This window comes from Saccopteryx bilineata, chromosome X (genome assembly GCF_036850765.1).
Source record: "Saccopteryx bilineata isolate mSacBil1 chromosome X, mSacBil1_pri_phased_curated, whole genome shotgun sequence".
Lineage (NCBI taxonomy): Eukaryota > Metazoa > Chordata > Mammalia > Chiroptera > Emballonuridae > Saccopteryx > Saccopteryx bilineata.
Window position 1 is genome coordinate 120,991,859 of NC_089502.1, and position 25,501 is coordinate 121,017,359.

Consider the following 25,501-nt stretch of genomic DNA (forward strand, 5'->3'; position numbering starts at 1 on the left):
AGTTTCCTTTGAAACTGTTTCCTGGGTGGCACTTGGTTGAGGGAAAGGTGATTTGAGTAGCACAGACCAATGCCCAACCTCAGTGCATCCTTGGTGGGGGTAGCCTGTGGGAATCCTTGATCCTCAGGCTTTTGAGGCTGGACTTCCTGGTGATAGCCTGACGCCTTTCTGCCTCTGCGTCCTGGGGCTTCAAAATGAGAAAACAGCTGTGGGACGATGACCGTGAGGGGAAACACCTCAAGGGAAAGGAGGGCGATGATTGTCATGTTTGTTTTAAAAACATCGTGGGATCACAAAAATTTGGGCCGTTTCAGTCATTACCTTCTCTGAACTTTAGAGCTTGTGGGTAACAATAGAGATTTAGTTGAATGGGGAGCGTCGCTCTGTCCTCTTGCAAGAGCTGTCAGTCTGTTCTCCTAGCACTGTACTTTGAGATGACTCATACCCCTGTAGCGGGGCTATGACACTGGCCCAGTTCCCCCTTCAGGACTGAGGGACACCTGCTCCCAAATGCTGGCAGTGTTGGCTGGTACTGGCTTAGGGTTCAGCCTGGCCCTCTGGGAATTCTTCTCAACTGAAGGTCGCTTTCTCATCCTAAGCTACACCCCCTTTCTGGGTGCAGCATGCATTCAGCCACTGGCCAGTGAGGGGTACGTACAGGGTCCCAGTTCCCTCACCCCAATCTAAGACAACTCTGAAGTGCTACCCCAGTCTAGAGCTCCCCAGGGCATTGGCTGAAGGCCATGTGTCACAGTTCAAGTCCCTCTACCCAGGCCTGCTGCCTTCACTTCCTCACAGGTGTTTCTCCTTAGAGTACTCCTCGATGAATTTCCTGCGTACTAAGCTCCATCATGCAGCCTGTTTCCAGGAACCTGACCGAAGACACACTCATTTTAATTACAAGACTACATTTGGAAGTGTCACAAAGATCATTTTGTGACGCTAATTTCATTCTTTAAAATTTTTATTACTTATAACTAAGTCATCTCTGAAGGAAGTACTGACTAGCCTTGACCTGCGACTCGTGATTATAGCAGACAGGGCCTGATGCCAAACAGAGGGTTAGTTCAGGGTTAGCAATTATCTAACTACAGCAAGGCCAGCAGGTTTAGAGTAGGACAAAAAAGGTTGATCTTGTATTAAGTTCCAAGGGAATTAGTGTCAAATAAGACTCAAAGAAAGAAAAAAGAAAGTCAAATGTATGTATGGATGGATGGATGGATGGATGGATGGATGGATGGATGGATGGATAAATAGAGAGAATACCTACTTTATAAGTAATAAGAAATCAACAAAGAGGAAAAAGCAATATGGCTTGGCCCTCATGGAACCTATAATCTAGCTCGAAAACTACACTTTAAAGAAAGTGTAGTTGGTTGTAATGGGGGAAGCCCTGGGTGTCATGGCAGTATATAACCCTGTCAAGTATAGGGTTGGGACAAAAGAAGAAAAGAAGTGACAACACGGAACAAAATAAACAAGTAATGGACAGGAGAAAAGAGGACTGTAGGGAAGCTAATCCAAGACAATAATGATTTACAGGGCAAGGAGGGAACGTGCAGGAAGACATTCTATTTATAATGCTGAAAAACTGGAAATAGCCCCAATGCTCAATATGGGAATGATAGAATATTATGAAGTAGTTCAAATAAAAATAATAAATATGACATCCATTTGTAGAAATGTGATGTGAAATAATATGAAATGAGCAAAGCAGGTTTATAGCTCTATGAAAATGTGTCTTTATAAACAGTGACTTAGAAAACAAGAACTTAATGTCTCGTGTTTCCTCCCCACCACGCCCTTGCTTGATTATGTCATCTCTTCTGGCCTGTTGGGTTTTTTTTAATGTCTTCTTTTCCCTGTTAGAAAAGCCTTATATGTACATGCACCAGTCTAGAAATGTCTTTTTTTAAGTCTTTCAGAAATACTCAGAAATTACTGTTCTTTATTACAATGAGAAAAATGGCAATATCACCCTGTGGAAAGACCAACATCTTATAGACTTTGTGGATTTTTACTTAGAGGGAATTGAGCATTTCAAAATAACATAAAATACCAATATGTTTTAATAAACAAGAGAGTTACAACCTTTTGGGAAAGCCTGTTGGCAAGATCTATCAATGGCTTTTTTTTAAAGTGCATAGTCTTTCGCAATCGAAAAACAAAACAAAACAGTCAGACCCATAGAAACAGACTACAGGGATGGTTACCAGAATGGAAGGCCGAGGGAGGAAGAGGGGAGGGGAGTCTAGTCAACAGTATTGTGATAAGTTTACACAGTGACAGATGTCGACCAGAATCAATGGGTGATCACATTATAAGGTATAAAAATGTTGAGTTACTATATTGCACACCTGAAACTAATGTAACCAATATAGGATTGTATGCCAACTACACAAATAAAAAATAAATTTAGACTTTTCTTTGAAAGTGCTTAGTCTTCGATCCAGCAATTCCAATTCTAGGGTATATCTAGTGGTGTGGTGGTAAATGTTTTACAGCTGGATGTCTGGAGGAAAACCTTGAATCTGTAGTGCTTACTAATTTTCATGGTGGAAATAGTCCTCTCATGAGCAATTTCAAGTTATCAGGACAACTGATACATGCACCAACATGGATGAATGTCAAAATAATCACATTGAATGAAAGGAACAGACAAGATAAGAGCATACACTATATGATTTCATTTGCATACAGTTCTGTAAAATGCAAATTAACGTGACAGAAGCTGATCAGTGGCCGTGTGGGGATGGGGAGGCGCCAGTGGGAGGAATTACAAAAGGGCAGGAGGAAAGTTTCGGAGGTGATGGCTATGTTCATTATTGACTGCGGTGAGAGTTTCATGGGTATATACGTATGTCAAAACTCATCAAATAGTACACTTTATGTGCAGTTTATTATGCCAATTAGGCTACAATAAAACTTTTTAAAAAACAGCCAATCGGGGTGTTCCATGCTATCCCCCCTGATGTGCTTAAACTTCACTTTCGCCCAGCCTGACTTTTGGTGGCTAACACATCTTTGTCAGAAGCCTGCCCTCAGGCTGCCAAAACCCACGTGGTCTCACGATGCCTAGGAGCTCCACTTCCCAGGCCCTTTGCTCCCACTCCCTTGCGCAGCCTCTAGTGACTGACAAGTGCAAGGGCATAAATTCCCAGCTCCTATGACTGCTGGCCAGCTAAATCCGAGGTGAACTGTTAATCCTGGTGGGATGAAGTCCCAGTTACTCCTGGAGGTAGCTGATCCAATAATGCACCCACTGACAGGCTGTTTTCTTTCCCGGTATCACTTGTCCATTACCCGTGTCCATGCACCCAAATAAACTACACGCGCTCCAATCCTCGTCCCATGGTCGTCAGATTCTGGGGAACCCAATTCAGACAGGGTCAAAGCTCTGGTGAGGATTTCCCCTAGAAATTGGAAATAAAGACTGATTTGAAGATTTGATATCTAAGGCACTGCCCCCTCATACCCCTTTGAGTTAAAGTACAGTTTATAAAGCTAACACCTGGCACAAAAACATTTTCACAAAGATGGGTGGATGGATAATAAAAAAGAAGCATTGCCTGGCTGGTGGTGATGCAGTGGATAAAGCAGCGACCTGGGACACTGAGGGCCCAGGTTCGAAACCCCAAGGTCACTGGCTTGAGCGCAAGCTCGCCAGCTTGAGCGTGGGGTCGCTGGCTTGAGTGTGGGATCATCAACATGACCCCAGGGTCACTGGCTTAGCCCAAAAGTCGCTGGCCTGAAGCTCAAGGCTGCTGGCTTGAGCCCAAAGTCACTGACTTGGCTGGAGCCCCCTTGGTAAGGCACATACAACTAGCAATCAATGAACAACTAAAAGTAACTCAACTATGAGTTGCTGCTTTTTATTTCTCTTTCTCTCTCCCTCTCTCTCTCATGCACACTAAAAAAAAAAAAAAAAAAGCATTTGGCCCTGGCCGGTTGGCTCAGCGGTAGAGAGTCGGCCTGGCGTGCGGGGTACCCGGGTTCGATTCCCGGCCAGGGCACATAGGAGAAGCGTCCATTTGCTTCTCCACCCCCCCCCTTCCTCTCTCTCTCTTCTCCTCCCGCAGCGAAGGCTCCATTGGAGCAAAGATGGCCCGGGCGCTGGGGATGGCTCCTTGGCCTCTGCCTCAGGCCCTAGAGTGGCTCTGGTTACAGCAGAGCGACGCCCTGGAGGGGCAGAGCATCGCCCCCTGGTGCGCAGAGCGTCACCCCTGGTGGGCGTGCCGGGTGGATCCCGGTCGGGTGCATGCGGAAGTCTGTCTGACTGTCTCTCCCCGTTTCCAGCATCAGAAAAGTACAAAAATAAATAAATAAATAAATAAATAAATAAATAAATAGCATTAAAGCAAGTCAACGTGATGTCTCTTACATTATTGGAAGACAATATTGGAAAAGATGAAGAAATTACAGGAAGAGGGGTCACTTGTATAAAAGATCAAGATTTGTGTGGACTGGGTTTCGGGATAATTCTAGTTCCTTCTCCCTATACCAATATCTGCAGCTAACATTTGTTCTTATCAGGTACCTCCTCTCAGCCAGAAACTGTTCCCTGTGCGGGGCACACGGCATTGAAGAAGACAACATCTTTGCTCTCAAAGAACACACACTCTAACAAAGGGAGACAATCAGTGTAATAAATAGACACAAAAATATCCGAGTGATAAAGTATTTGCAGAGAATTAAAACTGGGTGAGATGAAGGTAAGGGCTGATGGCATAGCTGCTTTGGATTCGATAGCAGGCTAGGTTATTGTTCTGTAAATATCCCCCTCACGGAAAGGGTCCTTTCTCTCCGCACTGACGCTGGCCGTGTGAACTGCTCCGGCCAGTGGGGTGCGGGCCAGTGTGAGTTCTGCGTCCGGGCGGCAGAGGCTTGCGGGTTTTGTTTTGCTCATCTGGGAGGCAACCTGGACCCTGGACTGAGCTGCAGAGCAGGACTGCTCCCAGCCACCCCACAGGCCTGTGAATACGAGATTAATGCTTGTTGTTTTAAGCCACTGAATTTTGAGGTGGTTTGTTATGAAATATAGCAGCAGCTGGCTGACCCCCATAGTCAGGGAAGTCTCTCTGAAGAGGTGATGTTTCAGCTGAGATCTGAATAAGAAGAAGCTGGTCCCGCGATGATTATTCTAGGCACAGAGAAGAGCTAACTAACGTGGGTAAAAAAGACACAGAGGTGGGGAACTGGCGTGGCAGCTTCAGGGAATCGAAAGCCAACCTCTGCGGTTGGACCACATGAGTGGCTGCTCGGGACAGCTGCGTGACATGAGACCGAAAAGAATCAAGCAAAGGTCAGTGTCCAGTGGGTTTTGCAAACTAGAATAAGGAGTTTGGTTTTCACTGTAACCGGGTGGAAAGGCCCCGGAGGATTTAAACAATGCAGTGACACACACTGGTTTTTAAAAGATCGCTCTGGCTGCTGTGTGGGGAATAGATTACATGAGCGACAGCACACTTTTCTGGCAAACCGGATGAAGTCTCAGAATCTGCCTGAGTCCAGAGTTTCTGAACTAATAAACAGAGTTAAAATTTGTATGGCATCTTAAATTCACATGGTGATAGACATCTAGAAAACCTTTTTAAAAATAGCCTAGGTACTATTTCACTCATAACAGACAAACCCAAAGTTACTGAATTAAAGCAACAACAATCGTTCATTTGTTCGGAAATCTGCAGTTCCGGCAGAGCTTCGGGGAGACAGCTCATTTCTGTTGCTGGCGGAACCAGCTGGGAGAACCGATTGAGGATTCGAGGATCTGCTTCCAAGATGGCCTCAATCGTGCAGCTGGCAAGGTGGGGCTAGCTGTTGGCCAGGGGCCTTTGTGGTCTTCCAGGCAGGACTCTGTATGTGGCCACTTGAATTTCTTCACAGCTTGGTTCTGGGTTCTAACAGTGAGCATCCCAAAGGGACAAGCCCCATTGTGCCTAGCTGGCCTTTGCTTGATCCTACTTGCTCATTTCCCACTGGGCAAAGCTAGTCCCATGGTCAAGCCCCGAGTCAAGGTGGGAGGGGACCACCCCAGGCATGAGTTCTGGGAGCTGTAAACTGTTGCAGGTCAATGCTGTAACAAGAGCCAGCTCTCTGCCGCTCTCTCTCAGGGGTCTCCAGCGCAAGAGACACAGCAAGAATCCCACCACACCCTCGCTCACCTTTCCTCCTGGAGCTCGGCATCGTCACAGCCACCAGCCCGCCGCCACCCTCCGCAGTCACGTCCACCAGGCCCGCGTCATCGTCTACTTATTGCAGGATGTCCCGCGGCCCGGGCACCGCCCGCCAGCTGAGCTCCGGAGGGAGCTACGTGACCACAATCCTGCCCCTACAGCCTGGGCAGGGCGTCTACACCTCATCCCAGGGTGGTGTATACACCACGCGCTCCTAGGCCGTGCGCCTGTGGGGCTGCGTCCCCGGCTGCCGTGTGACTAGGTAGACGTCTCGCTGGCCGACACCATCCCACAGAGTTCAGAAACACCAACAGAATCCTGCTGGCCCGGCTCCAGCAGCGCAAGGGCCAGGGCAGTCGCGCCTGGGGGACCTCTATGCGGAGGGGATGCAGGAGCGGCACCGGCAGCTGGACCAGCTCACCAACGACAAGGCTGTGACATGGGGGAGCGCGACAACCTGGCGGAGGACATCATGAGGCCCCAGGAGCAGTTACAGGAGGTGATGCGTCAGAGAGAGGAAGCCTGGAGCACCCTGCAGTCCTTCAGACAGGATGCTCACAGTGCTTCTTTGGCACGTCTTGACCTTGAGCGTAAAGTAGAATCCTTGCGAGAAGAGATTGCCTCCCTGAAGAAACTCCACGACGAGGAGATCCAGGAGCTGCAGGCCCAGCGTCGGAAACAGCAGCTCAAGCCTGACCCCACGGCTGCCCTCCCTGTGTGGCCTACGTCAGCAGTACGAAAGTGTGGCTGCCAAGAACTTCAGGAGGCTGAAGAATGGTACAAGTCCAAGTTCGCTGACCTCTCCCGGGCTGCTACTGGAACGATAATGCCCTGCACCTGGCGAAGCAGGGCTCACACGAGCACTGGAGACAGGTGCACCTAAGGAACTAACCAGTCTCTGGGACTCCAGGTGAGAGAAATGGAAGAGAACTCGGCTGTTGAAGCTGCTAACTACCAACACACTGTTGGCCACCTGCAGGATGAGATTCAGAACGTGGGAGAAGAAATAGCGCCTCCCCCTGTGAATACCAAGACCTGCTGAATGTTAAGATGGTTCTGGACACTGCGGTTGCCACCTGCAAGAAGCTGCTAGAAAGTGAGGGGAGCAGAATTGCTCTGCCTTGGCCAAACTTTTCTTCCCTGAACCTGAGGGAAACCAGTCTGGCTTCACTCCCTCTGGTTGACACCCACTCAAAAAGGACACTGCTTATTCTCACAGTATTTCAAACATTTGAATTATTATCATATAAGGACACTGCTTATTAAGACAATTGAAACTAGGCCCTGGCCACTTAGCTCAATCAGGGGTTGCGGGTTTGATCCTCGGTCAGGGCACACACGGGAAACACGACTGAGTGGAACAACAAATGAATGCTTCCTTTTCCCCCTCCCTCCCTCTGTCTCGAAAAACCAATAAAAATGAAGCGCTGGCCAGATGCTCAGTTGGTTGGGGCACTGCCCTGGAGCGTGGAGGTGGTCGGTTCCGTTCTCCGGTCAGGGCACAGGGCACAGACAGGAGCAGCTCAATGTTCCTGTCTCTCTCTCTCTCTCTGAAAAAAAAAAACAGCTAAAACTAGAGATGGACAGGTTATCAATGAAACTTCTCAGCATCACGATGATCTGGAATGGAAATTGTACAGACTCCGTGCAGCGATATATTACCAGCAAGAATAAAAAAGAAAGCCATATCCTAAAGAACATCTTTAAAGTGCCTTTCTGTAGTTTATCAGGATCACAAAATAGATTGGAAATAGGAATAAACTGTAGTTCTTAAGAACCAACACTCCTAAGAGGTTTAGAAAAATGTCTACAACATAATCTAGTGTACAAAGAAGCCTTCTGCTAGAATACTTTTTTAAAAGTATTCTTGAATACCATTATCACGTTTTTCCAGTAAATATCTGACCAATTTGTTTCTGCTTCAATAAATCTTTGAAAAACTATATATATAGAAAGCCAGACCAAGCCAAACTTTAAGTGAATTTTTAAAAGAAACCTCCTAATTTTAAAAGATTTACTCCTATAGCCAAGGGGCAGAAGATCTGAGTACTCAAATCTGGTTCCTTTTCTTTTTTCAAAACCACTTCATTTTAAATAACTACATAGACTTCTTTTTAGCACCCAGGATGTCACCTCTTTAAAATGAATTTTCTTCATAGTTCTAAAAATATAAAAATGTAAATTATTTATTTTATTTTATTATTATTTTTTTTACAGAGACAGAGAGTGAGTCAGAGAGAGGGATAGACACACAAGAACGGAGAGAGATGAGAAGCATCAATCATCAGTTTTTCATTGCATGTTGCAGCACCTTAGTTGTTCATTGATTGCTCTCTCATATGTGCCTTGACTGTGGGCCTTCAGCAGACCGAGTAACCACTTGCTGGAGCCAGCGATCTTGGGTTCAAGCTGGTGGGCTTTTTGCTCAAACCAGATGAGTCCGCGCTCAAGCTGGCGATGGGGTCTGGAACCTGGGTCCTCTGCATCCCAGTCCGACGCTCTATCCACTGCGCCACCGCCTCGTCAGGCAAAAAATGTAAATTCTTAATATAAACGGATTAACATGTCATAACAGTGGTTGTTGATTTTCAAAACATTAGAAAGCATGAGGGACCCCCCCCCAAAGAAAGGAAAAATGGAAAAGGCATAACCCTGTGATTGTTACCCATATTCCAAGGCAGAATATCATATGCCATGATGGGATTTTTTTCCTTTCTTTTCTCGTGCAAGATGCACATTTCGGTAAATGCAGATGAGATACCAACCCAGCATCACACTTCAAGCTTGTAATGTAATCCCTTGTGGCATTAAAAGGGGACATATTTCTTTGTCACCTTTCCGTCCCCTCTGTCCTCCTCCTGCACACCAACCCGTGCAGTCACCACAGCTCTGTGCATACCTGATGCCGCGTCCTTCAGCCGCCAGGGCTATGCGGACACATCGAAGCTGAATGGCAAGGGGTGCGTTCCATTTCAGCACCTGCATGACCAGGGGGTTGGCTTTAACCTTTCAGGGCGTCGTATATTTCTATGGATTTGAAGTGGACAAAGAGGGAGCTTTTCCATAATTGTGCCCTGCCACTATCGTGACCATGAGCTCTTTTTTATTTTATTTATTTATTTATTTAATTGTATATTTCTGAAGCTAGAAACCGGGAGAGACAGTCAGAAAGACTCCTGCATGCACCCGACCGGGATCCACCCGGCACGCCCACCAGGGGGCGACGTTCTGCACACCAGGGGGCGATGCTCTGCCCCTCCGGGGCGTCGCTCTGCCGAGACCAGAGCCACTCTAGCGTCTGGGGCAGAGGCCAAGGAGCCATCCCCAGCGCCCGGGCCATCTTTGCTCCAATGGAGCCTTGGCTGTGGGAGGGGAAGAGAGAGACAGAGAGGAAGGAGAGGGGGAGGGGTGGAGAAGCAAATGGGTGCTTCTCCTGTGTGCCCTGGCCAGGAATCGAACCCGGGACTTCTACACGCCAGGCCGACGCTCTACCACTGAGCCAACCGGCCAGGGCCAATGACCATGAGCTCTTAACGGGAGGTAAGCAAAGGCTGGCCAGCCCCATGCGCCGACTCGGGCCTCAGTGTATCTCTTACATCCTCCCTTGAAGAAAGTCAAGCTGAGGCACTTAGGATTGATTTCCTCTGAATCAAGGGAGCACAAGAGAGGACATATATTTTTAATATATCCTGAGGGAAAAAAAAGTAAGAACATTTGGGGAAAGTATAAGTTAGATCAGGGGTCTTGTAAGTCTGATACCATGAATTTATTTTGTATTTTTTTTAAATCAAAGAATTGTGAACACATCATAAAAGCACAGATTTTAAACATACAGCTTGATGAGCTTTAACACCATTTAAATACCATACCAATCAAATTATAAGTATTTCCAGCCTCCTAGAAATTTCCCTTGCACTACTTTACAGTCAGTCCCTGCCAGAGGCAAGCACTGTGTGACTTTTCTTGCCATCGCTTAGTTTGGCCAGTTCTGGAACTTAATCTAAGTGGACACATACAGTATATTTTGTGTGCCTTGGGCTTCTTTCACTCAACATAATGTCTTTGAGCCTGACCAGGCGGTAGTGCAGTAGATAGAACATTGGCCTGGGACACCGAGGACCCAGGTTCAAAACTCTGAGGTCGCCAAGTTGAGTGCAGGCTCATCTGGCTTGAGCATGGGTCACCAGCTTGAACGTGGGATCATAGACATGACCCCATGGTCGCTGGCTTGAAACCCAAGGGTGCTGGGTGCTGGCTTGAACAAGGGGGTCATTGGCTCAGCTGGAGCCTCCTGGTCAAGGCACATATGAGAAAGCAATCAATGAACAACTAAGGGGCCACAACTATGAGTTGATGCTTCTCATCTTCCTGTCTGTGTGTCTCTCTCGCTTAAAAAAAAAAAAAAAGAAAAAAGTCTTTGAGATTCATACATGTTGTTGAGTGTATCAGTGGTTCATTCTTTTTATTGTTGAATATTATTTAATTTTATAAATATACAACTATTTTTCCATTCACCTGTTGATGGACATTTGGTTATATCCCGTGTGAGGCTCTTTTTAATGAAGCTATCACAAACAGTCTTTTACAGTTTGTTCAGTGTGCATATGTTCTATTTCACATTGTACATACTTTCAAGTAGAATTTCTGGGGCATAGGATAGGTCCACATTTCACTTTAGAACAAACTGCCATCCTGCTTTCCAAAGTGGTTGCACCATTTGATATCCTCACCCCATCCTTGCCAACACTTGGCATTTTGTCTTTTAACCATTGATTGGAAAGCTAAAATGGTATCTCATTGATGATACATTGAATTATGACCTCAAAACCCAGGGATCCAGGAATTGGAAGTGAAGTAAATGTCAGTGTGAACCCTTTCAACCCAGATATGGGCGACACACTCTGCGTCAGCACGGACTTGACATTTCATAAACAAAAGAGGCTTTGTGGAAAGTTGACACCATACCGTATTCAGAACTGGGATAACTTCCATCCTAACTTCCTCTTCTTCCCCCAAAGCTCCACACACACACTCAACCAAATATGTGACCTGTAACTGCCTGGACAGAACCTGACTGAAATCTCAGTTTCAGCGTACTCCCTGTAACACCAACAATAAGTTCAAATTCACTGCAAAACTTAAACCCACAGATTTATTACCTCAGGAAGAGCTAGAGGCTAAGTGGGAAAGCCCAAAAGACTGTGACCCTCAAACTGCAGTCATTCACCAAGTCTCTTACCCAGCCAGTGCTCTTGCAGCCTCATCTGTAAAATGGGTATGCTAAATCAGAGGGTCAGAGGTGTTTAATGAGAATCGACTGTGTGAGAAATACCCAAACTTAGCCTGACCTGTGGTGGCACAGTAGATGAAGCGTCGACCTGGCTCGCTGAGCTCACCGGTTGGTAAGCCTGGCCTTGCCTGTTCAAGGCACGTAAGTTAGAAAAATACCCAAACTTCCTTAAAAAAGCTCTCCTAGAAAATTTGAGCTTTTTTTTCTTTTACTTTACAACTATGATTTGATTGATGCTTAAAGAATAATAATGATAATATTAATAATAATAAAAATCAAAGGCAAGAGCCCTCTGCTTTACTCGTCTTATTATTTTCTATTTGGTCCTCTTCGCTCAACCGTTTCCGTTTCCGAAGCTCACAGCTAATAATAAATAATGCGCATTGACTAACTTTCACTTCCCCCAAGTGGGTCACAGAGCAACTCCATTTAAGATAACATCTCCTTTGTAGAGTATATCCCAAAGCTTCCTGGAGTTAAATAATAAGTAATGGGAAAGAGATAGCAGGAGAGGAATTAAGAGGTGAAGAAAGAGGATCAGCGCTCTTTCTTCAGCTGAGCTTTGACAAGCCGTGGTAACTAGAGCCGCTGCATACAGCACACTGGGGAGAGAGGAGCTGTGCTTCAAGGATGTTGCTGTCCTAGCACATTGCAAAAGCTTTCCACGCCTGCGCAGATAATGCTAAGGCGCACAGCCCATCTACCTAACGAGCCTCCATCTGCGCCCAGAAGCAGCCATGATCCCCAAGCTGCCTATCCTCAGAATTCATTATACTTGCAGGTTGCAGGTTGGGAGAAATATGGGCTCAGTGTGCCAGTGACATTTGTGCTAGAGAACTTAGGAAAAGACCGATGGAAAGCTTTCAGGGTGTTCACCAAATACTTTCAGCTCTCCACTTTCCAGGCACACGGTGAGGTGGCATCTCTCTGTCCCCTTTAGAGTCAGAGCATGTCATTTTCTTTAGCCAATGAAATGTAAGCAGAAGGTGACATATGTCACTTGCCAACAGAAGCTTGAAGAGCCTGTGTGCAATTTGCCATGTTTCTGTCCCACCGCTCTGGTGACCGTGGAAGTATGTGTTGAGATGAGGCCTCTAGCAGATGGAACCCTGTGTGGCAATCATGACCGGGGCCTCCTCTGGATGCATAAAAGCAGGACCCTGTGCTTTTATGACACCTGAGAGCAGGTATCTCCTAAAATTTTGTGACCTAGACATTTCACTTGCCTTGCTGGCTCTGAGCAAGAATTAAGCTCTTCTTGTGTTAAGACACTGAGATTGGGGGGCGGGGCTATTTGTTACTGCAGCCCTCTGTATAGCCCATTCAGACTGATGACACATGCCTGTATCAGAGTGGAAAGAGGAGCACAGACAGACTTCAGCACCAGACCTCAGCTTTCCATGACCTAGGGTCCAACTCTAAAATCACTTTTGTTTCTTTTTTTTAATCTATTCTTTTTCATCTTGGGGGATACAGAAAGACTCCTGCATGTACCCTGACTAGGATCCACCCGGCAACCCCCCATCTGGGGCCAATGCTCTGCCCATCTGGGGCCATGCTTGCAACTGAGCTATTTTCAGCACCTGAGGTGGAGGCTCCACAGAGCCATCCTCAGCATCTGGGGCCAATGTGCTCGTATCAATCGAGCCATGGCTGTGGGAGAGGGAGAGGGAGGGAGGAGGAGGGGTAGAGAAGCAGATGGTCAATTCTCCTGTGTGCCCTGACTGGGAATCAAACCCGGGACACCCACATACCGGACTGACGCTCTACCACTGAGCCAACCGGCCAAGGCCCACTGTCCTTTTTATTCATAACTAAGCTATGATATTTGGGAGAAATAAAATCATATGAAGTAATCAAAATCAGTGAATTTAAAGATGTTCCTGCATGCAATAGGCATGACCCTAAGAATAAAAAATGAGCAGTTAACTATATCATCAGGAACTATTCCAGGGCAAGGTGACTGTACACAAACAGAAATAAAAAAGTCAGCAGGCCAGTGAACATTCGGATCAAATGCCCACTCTGCTCTTCTCTGGGCCCATTACAAGTAGTAAAATTTCACTTATAACGTTCACACAGATCTGCCACACACTACCTGCTAGGGTCAGATCAGGCTCTGTCTGTACACAGTGATAGCTGTAAGCAGCTCTGTCAACCTAACACAGGAAGCGGGTAATACTCTTTTTGATGGTGCTATGGATACTTGCTTAAGAGTATTCCCCTTGTCTTCACAATAATCACCCAGTTGAATACCGTGTGGTACAAAGTTGGATTCTTTGGAATCACAAACCTGTGAGAAGCTTTCAGACCCTTCCTAGAAAATCAAACTAACTTCCCCTTGCTGCCAAGCTTTAGGTACCACCTATAATTAGGATGACTGACAGCCTTCTGCTGGAAGATGGCTCAGGTGCTTGGAGAGCAGGCCTAGTAAAAGCAAGACTGAGCTCAAGCCCAGGTGGGCCAGTTAGCTGCACACAGAGAAGATCCTTCACAGCCACAAACTGTGCCCACATTTGTAGTCTCAAGACAAATTCTGTCAAATTAGCCACAAAGGAACCTGGATGAGCCTGTCTATAGCTCTCCACAACCCATTATTGCTAATGGAAAAACAAATCCTAACACTCCTCTTATCACTTACACCATCTCTCCAGGGCCCTGCCGACTAACACTCTACCTTTCAGACATGTTCTTGAAAATACCACTTTATAACGGGAGAAATAGCCACAAAGGAGTGTCATTTCGGCACAGGTCCTGGACACCTTTAAAAAAAACTCTGTTAATTGAGCCCTTTCTCCTGAGCTCTGAATCCAGTGGCCACTGTCCTACAGGGCCTCTTCTCTTGGATGTCCCAGAACTCACGGGGCTCAATTAAAACACAGGCCTTGCCTCGCTGGATAGATGCATTGGTTAGAGCATCATCCCAAAGCACAGAGGTTGCCGGTTTGATTCCCAGGCAGGGCACATATAGGGACAGATCAATGTTTCTCTTTCTCTCTCCCTAAAAAATCAATAAAATAAACATTTAAAAACAAATAAGTGTGGACTTAAAAAAAAGAAAGAAAAGACCATGACCTCCTTCCCCTGCTTGGCCTCCTGCATTGCCAATCTCAAGAATAGTAAGTCAGAACCTGAAATCGGGGAGTCCTAGACTCCTCCCTTGTCCTCATTACCCACGTCCCTCTCCAAAGCCCATTGATTCTGCCCCTCGGAGACACTGCACCCAGCCTTCCTCTCCGTTACTCATCTCCCAGCCCGAGGCACTCCAGAAGCCGTGTAGATGTCCTCCCGGGCAGGTTCATGTCTCACTAGCCTGCCTACCTCTCCTTCAGGCCAGACTAACCTGCCAGAGACAAAAATCTCACTTTGACACTTCCCTGTTTTGAAAAGTCCCAAGTGCCTCAGTAAGTCAAGAATAAATCCCAGAGCCGGGCCCCTGGGATTGCAGATCTCTCTCAAAATACCTAGGGTTCCCCCTCGTATTCACCATCCCCCATCACAAACTGCGTGTTCTTCTCAGAGTGAGCGGCAGTGTCACACCTCCACTCTTGCGCTCACATGGGGTCACTAACTGCAAAGCCTGCCCGGAGAACTTCCACACCTCATGTCCACTGTCACCTCTCTGAGGTTATTCCCGAGCTTCCTTCATTCTTGTCCTTCCTTTGTGGACCTGTTTTACTGGCACAACTTTCTGACCCTGTATTTCAGTGATCTGCTGCTGCCATCCAACCCCTTTCTCCTGCCGAACACAGTGGTTTAAGACAACAACCGTTTTGTTACCGGTCATAACTCCACGGGTGAGCGGCTCCAGCTCAGTGGTTATGCTGCTCCCCGTGACGTCAGCCGGGGCTCGGTCACCCAGACTATCTCCAACGGTTCGCCCACGTGGCTGGCAGCTGGTGTTGGCTGTTGTCCGGAACTCAGCCTCTTCCCCCTCCTCCATGTGGCTTGCTCTTCACACAGCATGGCGGCTGGATTCAGAGCGGGCGGCCCACCAGTGAAGTTTCTGAGTGGAAGGAACAAAATTCTAACCATCCTCTTGGAAGTCTCAGAATGCCACTTCTGCCACATTCTATTGGTCAAGGCAGCCATGGGGCAGGAAAATAAGTACCAACTCTATAAATGAAGAGCAGCATGCTCAAACAGGGAGGGGAGGGTTTGGGGAGCCCTCTTTGGAGATTGGCTACCTTGCCCTGCTTTGGGAGCTAGTTCGGTTTCTGTTCGGTCTCTGCCTAAAATTCTGAAAGCCTCTTTACCCACAGCTCTTAGCACAGATGCTAAAACAGGGGTCCCCAAACTACGGCCTGCGGGCCGCATGTGGCCCCCTGAGGCCATTTATCCAGCCACCGCCCCACTTCCGGAAGGGGCACCTCTTTCATTGGTGGTCAGTGAGAGGAGCATAGTTCTCATTGAAATACTGATCAGTTTGTTCATTTAAATTTACTTGTTCTTTATTTTAAATATTGGATTTGTTCCTGTTTTGTTTTTTTACTTTAAAATAAGATATGTGCAGTGTGCATAGGGATTTGTTCATAGTTTTTTTTATAGTCTGGCCCTCCAACGGTCTGAGGGACAGTGAACTGGCCCCCTGTGTAAAAAGTTTGGGGACCCCTGTGCTAAAACATGGGACTTACCATAGTTCCCCATGTATAAGACACTCCCATGTATAAGAGGCACCTTAATTTGGGGGCTCGAAATTTGAAAAAAATGTATTACATAAAGTTATTAAACTCAATTTTTGTTCATCATAAAATTCATACAACTCCTCATCACTGTCAAAACTCCCATCCATTAGCTTGTCCTCATCTGTGTCTGATAATGAATCACTGTCTCCAACAATGTGCACAAAAACAAGCATGAAAAAGTGGGAAATGCAAGTAAAAAATCTACAACCACTGTGTAAGACGCACCCAGTTTTTAGACCCCATATTTTTAGAAAAACGGTGTGTCTAATACATGAGGAAATACGGTAGGTGCTTAATATCTATTGGTTGACTCTAGCAATCCAATTAAACCCGATTAAATCTGACCAAAGTTTTTGAGCACCTATTTTGTGCTCTTTTATCTTGTTACATGCTACAGAGGTAAAGAAAGGATATTTGCCCTCCAAGAGCTTATGAGTTAGGGACAACATAACTCCAAAGGGACACTCCAGAAAAGGATGTTTAAAAGTTCAAGGCAATTACAGAGGAGCCATCTTTGGGTGGTCTCTGGTTGATGGCCATGTTAATTCTGTGGACACTAATCCTTATAGATCTTCAGAGGAGCCTGTGTTCACTTCAGACAGAAGAGGTGTTAGGTAGGAGATGAAGTTGGATCTGAGTTCGAATCCCAAACTAGGACCTGAGATGGGAGAAAAATATGAGCATGGTGGAATACCAGAAGCAATGTTGAGCTAGGACCACACAAGTTGCATTACTTAGTATGCTTACGCACACAATTGTACGTTTTTTTTCAAAAGAATTCATGCTATAATTACACTCTAATCCAGTGGTTCTCCAAGTGTGTGCCAGGGAGCACTGGTATGCCCTAGAAGATTTCCAGGTGTGCCCTATGGTTTTCCAAAGAAATATGTGCCTGTTGGGGACCAAAAAACCAACAGGGTTTTTGGAGTTTAGATTTTGGGGGAACAGAGGTGTGGGGAATTGGCTGTAAGCTGACAGTCTGCCCAACCCCCACCTCACTTGCTTGATTAGGTTGCAAAAGGCTGTTAAGCTGTGGTGCTGGATTGTTTACACTACCCCCATGTTCCCCAGAAAGACTGGAGGCAAGTTTCTTCTACCCTTTGTTTGGTATAAAGTTAAGATGATATGTATGGTGAGGGTTTTCTGCACTCAGCACAATTAAGAGTAAAAAGAGAGGAATTCTTCAATGTATTGACAAGAAAATGAGAGTTTGCCTTTCAAATATATACTCAAACATTGAAGAAATCGCTAGGACACATCAGGCTCATGTTTCTCATAAACACAAGAATGAAAAAACACATTCGTGCTGGAACCTGCTGAATTTACTAAATCTTACTAAGAATGTATCTATATATATAAAAAGATAACTTTTTGTCATTTTTAAATTTTTAACCCCTCTTTTTTACAAAATCTAAAAAGCATAACAAAAAGGTAACATAAAAATACTTTTTAGGCCCTAGCCGGTTGGCTCAGTGGTAGAGCGTTGGCCTGGAGTGCGGGAGTCCCAGGTTCGATCCCCGGCCAGGGCACACAGGAGAAGCGCCCATCTGCTTCTCCACTCCTTCCCCTCTCCTTCCTCTCTGTCTCTCTCTTCCCCTCCCACAGCCAAGGCTCCATTGGAGCGGGGATGGCCCGGGTGCTGAGGATGGCTCTGTGGCCTCTGCCTCAGGCGCTAGAATGGCTCTGGTTGCAACAGAGCAACGCCCCAGATGGGCAGAGCATCACCCCCTGGTGGGCATGCTGGGTGGATCCCGGTCGGATGCATGCGGGAGTCTGTTTGACTGCCTCCCCGTTTCCAACTTTAGAAAAATACAATAAAAAAATTGTTTTTTAATGTCAGAATAAATTTGTCATATTTATTTCATTTAATTCCCATAAAAGCACACTTGGACTTTAAATTTTTTTAATACTTGACTTAATTATTATAACATATTTCTCAGAAATTTGTATATAGTGCGCCTACAATTATTTGTAGGATTTTAAATGCGCCCCCACTTTAAAAAGTTTGAGAACCACTGCTCTAACCACTAAGAAAGCAAACAACAGGCCCTGGCCAGTTGGCTCAGCAGTAGAGCATCGGCCTGGCGTGCGGGGGAACCGGGTTCGATTCCCGGCCAAGGCACATAGGAGAAGCGCCCATTTGCTTCTCCACCCCCCACCCCCTCCTTCCTCTCTGTCTCTCTCTTCCCCTCCCACAGCCAAGGCTCCATTGGAGCAAAGATGGTCCGGGCGCTGGGGATGGCTCCTTGGCCTCTGCCCCAGGCGCTAGAGTGGCTCTGGTCACGGCAGAGCGATGCCCCGGAGGGGCAGAGCATCGCCCCCTGGTGGGCAGAGCGTCGCCCCTGGTGGGCGTGCCGGGTGGATCCCGGTCGGGCGCATGCGGGAGTCTGTCTGACTGTCTCTCCCGGTTTCCAGCTTCAGAAAAAGAAAAAAAATAAAAAAAATAAAGAAAGAAAGAAAGCAAACAACAGTGATCAAAATGTGACTTCTAAATAATTTTTAAAAAATAACTAGGAGATAAGCCCTAGTCAGATAGCTCAGTTAGTTGGAGCATTGTCCTGAAGCACAGAGGTTGCTGGTTCAATCTCTGGTCAGGCACACAGACAGGAACAGCTCTGTCTCTCTCTCTCCCTACCCCTCTCTAGAAATAAATAAATATAATAAAAATATCTAGGAGAAATTGGTCAAGTGTGCACGGCAGAGATTATGTGCTCACTGAATATCACATGTGTTCGCCTGCATTTCCCAGTTTCCGTTGAGGTTTCTTTGGGCTGAAGTGCTATGCGTTCCGGTTCAAGGCAATAAAGAGTAAGTGGGAGGTCTCCATGCTTTCTCTCTCCCTTCCAGAGGTTAGAAGAGAAGCATTCTGAGATGACAGAACTGCAGGATGGAATCAAGCCGGCATCTGTAAGTTAACTGTTATTGAAGAGCCATGAAAGGTCACTTCACCTGCTTCAGAGTGCAAAACGAGCAAGAAACACATCTTGTCTTTAGCCATTGAGATTTTTAGGTTTTGTTTGCTACTGCAGCATAGCTTACTCCAGGGGTCCCCAAACTTTTTACACAGGGGGTCAGTTCACTGTCCCTCAGACCGTTGGAGGGCCGGACTATTAAAAAAACTATGAACAAATCCCTATGCATACTACACATATCTTATTTTAAAGTGAAAAAACAAAATGGGAACAAATACAATATTTAAAATAAAGAACAAGTAAATTTAAATCAACAAACTGACCAGTATTTCAATGGGAACTATACTCCTCTCACTGACCACCAATGAAAGAGGTGCCCCTTCCAGAAGTGTGGTGGGGGCTGGGTAAATGGCCTCAGGGGGCCGCATGTGGCCCGTGGGCCGTAGTTTGGGAACCCCTGGCTTACTCTAGCCAACTCCACTTAGTGTCCTCTATGAAGGAACCAAATGTCACATAACAAAAATGATTGATCCTCTATTTAGAAAAGATAACCAGCGAAGGAAACTTTCAAGATATACTTTCGGCTATCTGCAGTTGAGGCTTATGCTTCCCTGCCAAGGAGCAAATAAGAAGTGTCTAATTAAATATTCAGCATCTGCAGTCCCTTGTCTACATTGACGGGACTCATTTATGCAGTGCTGTGAAGAACACTGCAAAAGCTGTAATGCTAGTGAGCGAGGAAGGACAAAGGCTGGCGTGAAATAAACAGATAATCCTCAAACCTTATTAAGTCAACATCTTCCCCAATCAGACTTTTTAACGCAGCCCCTAAGAAGTAGAAAATTACTATCCCTGCTTCCTCTTTCCTGCTTCTCTTTCTCATGGGCCTACTAATTAGATGAGAGGTAACCAAGGAGTTAATCATCTAAGGAAAAGGGGGGAGCCAGTGGCCACAGAAATCCACCAGCTAGACAACTGGAGCCTGAATCTTGGGTGGCAGCTTCATCTCAGCTATTATTTTGTTGCCAAGACTGTCTTAGATGAGGCAGTTTATTTCTCCGACCAGCTCTATCGGTTCTCGGCGTGAGGAATGTACAGCTGCCTGCTCGTTTCCAGGTCCTTGCGAATTTCTTAGGCTGTGCCTGCAATTTGTCCTAAAGAACATCTTTGGGCTCAATTCCTCTGAAGTGAGCAGAAGGCTGAGAATGGTCCCACTATCCAGGGAGCAAAATCTATGAAAAGGAAATATCAATAGATTTGCCTCTAAATTATCAGCCCTGAAGAGGAAACCAAGACAATAGATGTCCCTACCTCACTCTCCTCCTGCCCTCCCATACCCTGCCAGTGCCTCCTGTTGGCTGAACCCAACCAGAAGCAGAGGGCACAGAGGCCCAGGACACGGTCCATACACCTCGGCCTCCCAGGGCTTAGAGTAAGATGAAGAAGGGCAGAGAACAGTACTGGAAAGGCAGATGGAGGAGACTCAGCACTTTGAATAAAACTGAAAGGGTGCAACTTCCAAGATAATTCATATTTCACTGAACTTCTATCAGTCATTGACTTACATACAATGGTACATACAATGGACATGTTTAAGTGTGGAGGCCTTCCCTTTGGCCCTCAAGATAGCAATTCTCCTTTTTGCCCCGAAATCAGACCAGTGAGGAAGTGAAGACTGAAACAGGCATTCTCCTCTTCAGAATATAACATGTGTGGGTGTTGGAGACGTCTCATTAGTACCTAACTAAACAGGAGCCACCATAAAACTTTCCTCTGGCCCCTGTGCTTTAAAAGATGCTTTTTGGTGGAGCCAGCCAGAATGCATTAGAGCAGGGGTCCCCAAACTTTTTACACAGGGGGCCAGTTCACTGTCCCTCAGACTGTTGGAGGGCCGGACTATAAAAAAAAAACTATGAACAAATCCTTATGCACACTGCACATATCTTATTTTAAAGTAAAAAAACAAAACGGGAACAAATACAATATTTAAAATAAAAAACAAGTAAATTTAAGTCAAGAAACTGACCAGTATTTCAATGGGAACTATGGGCCTGCTTTTGGCTAATGGAGACCCCTGCATTAGAGCTTCCCTCCCTGTGATCAGCAGGTGGAAGGCAGAGCCCATGGCCCAGTCCTGACTGCTCCACACGCGCAGTATCTGTGGGTCCCGAGAGCCCTTTCAGCGGTATGACTCAGAGAACACAGAGGTGCTGATGAAGGGATCCTTTCTCCTGGCTCCAAAAGCTCATGTTCCTTCCTCCTTCCGGAGTTCATTTCACCCAGATGGTGCACCTCAGCCTGTCAGACCCCTCGTGAGTCAGTCAACCCATCACTCCTCAAACCACTGTTGACTGCTTTCTTGGCCTGCAAGCTCTCCCCAGCTGTTTCTCAGCTGCTTCTGGTTCTCTAAGACCCAGGTTCGAGACCCCAATGTTGCCAGTTTGAGAGTGGGCTCATCTGGTTCTCTCTTCACTGGCCACGACTAGTTCTCTGTGCTCGCTAACATGCACTGGGCCAGCCTCAGGCCCCCAGTGGCTAGTGTTCTGCAGACGAGGGCCCTCCTGTGGCCTGCTCTCTAAATGCCCCTCTTCCGCTGGTTTGCATTGGTTCCCCTGTTCCCCGGAGTACGCACCCCCCCCCCCCCCCGCCTACCTCCCTCTCCTCAGAGACGCTGTCCTTCCAGTCCACATTCAGTCAGGAATGCTATGCCTTGACATCCTCAACGCTTTCCTGGAATCACATCTCTGGTGAGAAGCCCATAAAAGTGGGTGATGCACTAAGCCAACTTCTGTGGGGTTTGAGTATGTTCCTAGTGGGGCTGAGATGGGAATGAGGAATATTGGAGGATAATTAAAAAAAAATAAAGTAAAATCATGACTCTCATGTGAAAAATTACGAAAATCATCATCACATACATGATCATATACAATAATTAATTCAAAATCAATCAGAGACCTAAACATACCCAAATGTAAGAGCAAAAACTATAAAATTCTTAGAAAAGCAAGGTATAAATCTTTGACCTTGAATTAAGCAACAGTTTCTTGGATATAATAGCAAAACCTCAAGTGACAAAATAAAAAATAGATAAGTTGGACTTTCTATCATAATTAAAACTTTTGTGCTTCAAAGGACACCATTGAGAAAGTGAAAAGGCGCCTGACCAGGTGGTGGTGCAGTGGATAGAGCATCGGACTGGGATGCGGAAGACCCAGGTTCGAGACCCCAATGTTGTCAGTTTGAGCGTGGGCTCATCTGGTTTGAGCAAAGCTCACCAGCTTGGACCCAAGATTGCTGGCTCGAGCAAGGGGTTACTCAGTCTGCTGTAGCCCCACAGTCAAGGCACATAAGAGAAAGCAATCAGTGAACAACTAAAGTGTTGCAACAAAAAACTGATAATTGATGCTTCTCATCTTTCTTTATTCCTGTTTGTCTGTCCCTATCTATCCCTCTCTCTGACTCTCTGTCTCTGTAAAAATAATAATAATAATAATTTTTTTAAAAAAGGCCCTGGCCGGTTGGCTCAGTGGTAGAGCGTCGGCCTGGCGTGCAGGAGTCCCGGGTTTGATTCCTGGCCAGGGCACACAGGAGAAGCACCCATCTGCTTCTCCACCCCTCCCCCTCTCCTTCCTCTCTGTCTCTCTCTTCTCCTCCAGCAGCCAAGGCTCCACTGGAGCAAAGTTTGCCTGGGCGCTGAGGATGGCTCTGTGGCCTCTGCCTCAGGTGCTAGAGTGGCTCTGATTGAGGCAGAGCGACGCCCCAAGATGGGCAGAGCATTGCCCCCTGGGGAGCATGCCAGGTGGATCCCGGTCAGGCGCATGCGGGAGTCTGTCTGACTGCCTCCCCGTTTCCAGCTTTGGAAAAATACAAAAAAAAAAAAAAAAGAAAGTGAAAAGGCAACCCATAGACTGGGAGAAAATATTTGCAAATCATATGTCTGATAAGGCGCTTGTATCCAGAATATACACAGAACTTTTACAACTCAACAATAAAAAGACAAACAAATCTACCTAAAAATGGGCAAAGGATTTAAACAGATATTTCTCCAAAACAGGTATACAAATAGCCAATAACCACATACTAGGATGCTCAACATTGTTAGTCATTAGGGAAATGCCAGCTAAAACCACAATGTCATACCACCCCACATCCACTTAGGATAACTAAGAAAAATATTTCTTTTTAAACGGACAATAATAGTGTTGGAATCCCCACACATTGCTGGTGGGAATGTAAAATGGTGTAGACACTTTGGAAAACATCCTAGCAGTTCCTCAAAGTATTAGTTATGATATGGCCCAGCAATTCCAGCCCTGGGTATACACCCAAGGGCATTTAAAACAAGTCTACATTAAAACCCAGGCACAGACATTTATAGTAATATTATTCATTAAGTCACAAAAAGAAAACAACCCTGGGGGAGGGGAGGGGCACAAAGAAAACCAGATAGAAGGTGACGGAAGTCAATTGGACTTTGAGTGATGGGAATGCAGCATAATCAAATGTCAAAATAACCTAGAGATGTTTTCTCTGAACATATGTACCCTAATTTATCAATGTCTCCCCATTAAAATTAATTTTAAAAAAATATTAATGAAAAAGAAAACAACCCAAATGTCCATAAACTGATGAAAGAATATATACAATATGGTATATTCCATATAATAAAATACTATTCAGGAATAAAAAGAATGACTCTGGCCCTGGCCGGTTGGCTCAGCGGTAGAGCGTCGGCCTGGCGTGCGGGGGACCCGGGTTCGATTCTCGGCCAGGGCACATAGGAGAAGAGCCCATTTGCTTCTCCACCCCCCCTCCTTCCTCTCTGTCTCTCTCTTCCCCTCCCGCAGCCAAGGCTCCATTGGAGCAAAGATGGCCCGGGCACTGGGGATAGCTCCTTGGCCTCTGCCCCAGGCACTAGAGTGGCTCTGGTCTCGGCAGAGCAACGCCCCGGAGGGGCAGAGCATCGCCCCCTGGTGGGCAGAGCTTCGCCCCTGGTGGGCGTGCCAGGTAGATCCCGGTCGGGCGCATGCGGGAGTCTGTCTGACTGTCTCTCCCAGTTTCCAGCTTCAGAAAAAAACAAAACAAAACAAAAACAAAAACAACAACAACAAAAAACATTATGCTAAGTAAAAGAAGCCAGACATAAAAGGCCACATATGGCATGATTCCATGTATTTGGAATGTTCAGAATAGGCAAATCTATAGAGACAGAAAGTGGATCAATGGTTGCTGGGTCTGAGGGGAGGCGATTGGCAATAGACTAACTGCTCATGGGTGGAGAATTGCACTGTGGAGGGATAAAAATGCTCTGAAATTAGATGGTGGTGTTGTACTACTCCATGAATATACTAAAAACCATAGAAATGTTCACTTTCAAAAGGTAAACGTCATACTATATAAATTTTATGTGAACAGAGCTGTTATTATGTTTTAATGGTTTTGAGACACTCAACCCAGAGTGGCGGGAAATTTCAAACGTTGCGCAGGCGCAGATGGAACCTAGAACACTGCGCCTCACCCCGCCCTCCTTTATTGCATTATCTTGCCACCTGGCAACTGCGGCTTTCAACAGAACCTATTTCTGGTCACATCTCAGAGCATGCCACTTGTCACCTGCCACCTAACTCCAGAGTAGCCAGCCTCCAGCCACTCAAGTCACTCACCATGGGGAACCTCCGTAGACCCCGGCGCCAGCGCTTCCGCTTTGGCGTCGGCTGCCGCTGTACACCTTTCGGCTCCCACTTCCCCACGGCTTTGGCCTTGATGCGCCCACCAACTGCGCCATCAGCCACAGTGACTCCGCCGCCCTCAGAAGCGAGCCGTAACTACCACCCAGACTGTGAGGATGCCATCAACCACCAGATCAACCTGGAGCTCCACGTCTCCAACATGTACAGGTCCATGGCCTCTTATTTCAACAGTGACGACGTGGCCATGGCCCAGGTCTCCCAGTTCTTCCTGAGGCGGGCCGCTGAGCAGAACCAGCATGCTGAGAGGCTGATGTGGCTCCAGAACCAGCGTGGGGGACGCACCTGCCTGCATGACATCGGCAGGTCAGATCAAAACCGTTGGACCAGCAGCCTGAAGACCATCAAGTGTGCCCTGCGCCTGGCCAGAAGAGCGAACCAGAACCTGCTCGAGATACAACAACTGGCCATCGAAAAGAACGACACCCATCTCTCCGATTTTCTGGAACATAACACCCTGCACGAGCAAGTGATAGCCATCCAGGATTTGGGGGTCCGTCTCGCCAACTCGCTTACTCCGGAGGGCCCGGACGCCGAACTGGTGGAATTCTTCCTTGCGGAGCTCACCGTAGAGAACAAGACCTGAGCTTAGACTGTGTGGTCTAAAGCCACGGGGTGGGTGACTTCCCCTGGTCGCTGTGTTGGTAATGCACCTATCACTATTGTCCCTCCAGCTTTACCAACTTGAAATAAA

At 46.6% G+C, this 25,501-nt stretch overlaps 1 pseudogene; it reads left to right on the forward strand.

Moving 5' to 3' along the window:
• The first annotated feature begins 4,706 nt into the window (after positions 1-4,706).
• Positions 4,707-25,393, forward strand: LOC136317817 (vimentin-like; annotated as a pseudogene).
• The last annotated feature ends 108 nt before the right edge of the window (positions 25,394-25,501 follow it).